Source organism: Alligator sinensis, unplaced genomic scaffold (assembly GCF_000455745.1).
Source record: "Alligator sinensis unplaced genomic scaffold, ASM45574v1 scaffold755_2, whole genome shotgun sequence".
Classification (NCBI taxonomy): Eukaryota; Metazoa; Chordata; order Crocodylia; family Alligatoridae; genus Alligator; species Alligator sinensis.
The window spans coordinates 3,758,771-3,759,919 of record NW_005841883.1 but is presented as its reverse complement, the minus strand read 5'-3'; the positions used below and the strand labels follow the sequence as shown (position 1 = coordinate 3,759,919).

The following is a 1,149-nucleotide window of genomic DNA, read 5'->3' as shown; positions in this document are numbered from 1 at the left end:
CTGAACCACATCCTTGAACTTGATAGTAAGCAAACTAATACAAGAGCATACATTCAGTCATATAATACAACTGGTAGGAAACAGAAGTACTGTAAACAGATATTCATATTCACAGTGCCCTGAATGACTTATTCAAACTAACACATTATTTTAAAAGACATTTCAAAATCTTTTTGAATACGGGCCGTCCTTGACTTATGGCAATCCGCATTTTACACCCCTGTTATTACTTAGGGCGCTGATCCTCTCACTTATGGCAGGGAACGGCGGAGGCATTGGGGCTGGCGTGGGACACTTACCAGAGGTAAGCTCAGGCAGTGGCTCCTCCCTGAGGCTATGCACTCCCGGAGGCAAGATGGGGATGGGAGCTGGGGCTGGAAGCTGGCACCGGGGAACTGCTCCGCTTCTCAGCCCTGACGCCATGTGCCTCCTCGCTCCCAGAGGCATAGCAAGGTGGGGATGGGGGCTGGTGCAGGCTCCGCCAGCTCTGGGGAACTGCTCTAGGGGCTCCGCATCACCTCAGGGAGCGAGGAGGCACATGGCATCAGGGCTGGGGAGCAGAGCAGTTCCCCAGAGCTGGCAGAGCCCGCGCCAGCCCCTATCCCTGCCTTTGCCTCACCTCACCTCAGGGAGGAGCCGCTGCCTGCCCCGCTTTGGGACTGAAGATCTTACCTTCAGTAAGTGTCCCATGCCGGCCCCAGTGCCTCCCTTAGTTACTGCATTGCACTTCAGAAAGCTTTGTACAGTGTATATCATTTATAGCTGATTAAATAGTTAATTTAAAAGCTTTCTAAAGTGCAATGCAGTAAGTCGAATCTGATTTTCCCATAGAAACAATGTTATAATAGGGGGTTATGTTCCTTGATTTCTATAAAAAACACCCCTAACATTTTTTCTATGGGAAAATCAGATTCGACTTACATCGTTTCAACTTATAGCACCTTTTCCAGGAATGTAACCCACTGTAAGTGCGAGGACTGCCTGTATTACTTGTATTCTTCAAGTAATATGACTGTTTCTCTGAAAGGTTAATGCTCCCAATCACTACAGCAATAAAATAATGTTTATTTTCATCCAGGATTATGGTTGAGAATGTTATTTGGTTCAGAGAGCCTGTGTAGTTTGTGGTTCTTTTATTTCCAGGGTTAT

General features: G+C 47.0%; 1 protein-coding gene across 7 annotated transcripts in view; it reads right to left on the bottom strand.

The window, feature by feature from the left end:
* AMPD3 (adenosine monophosphate deaminase 3) overlaps positions 1-1,149 on the bottom strand; it is a 68,548-nt gene that overhangs the window by 58,820 nt on the left and 8,579 nt on the right. The window lies entirely within an intron of this gene.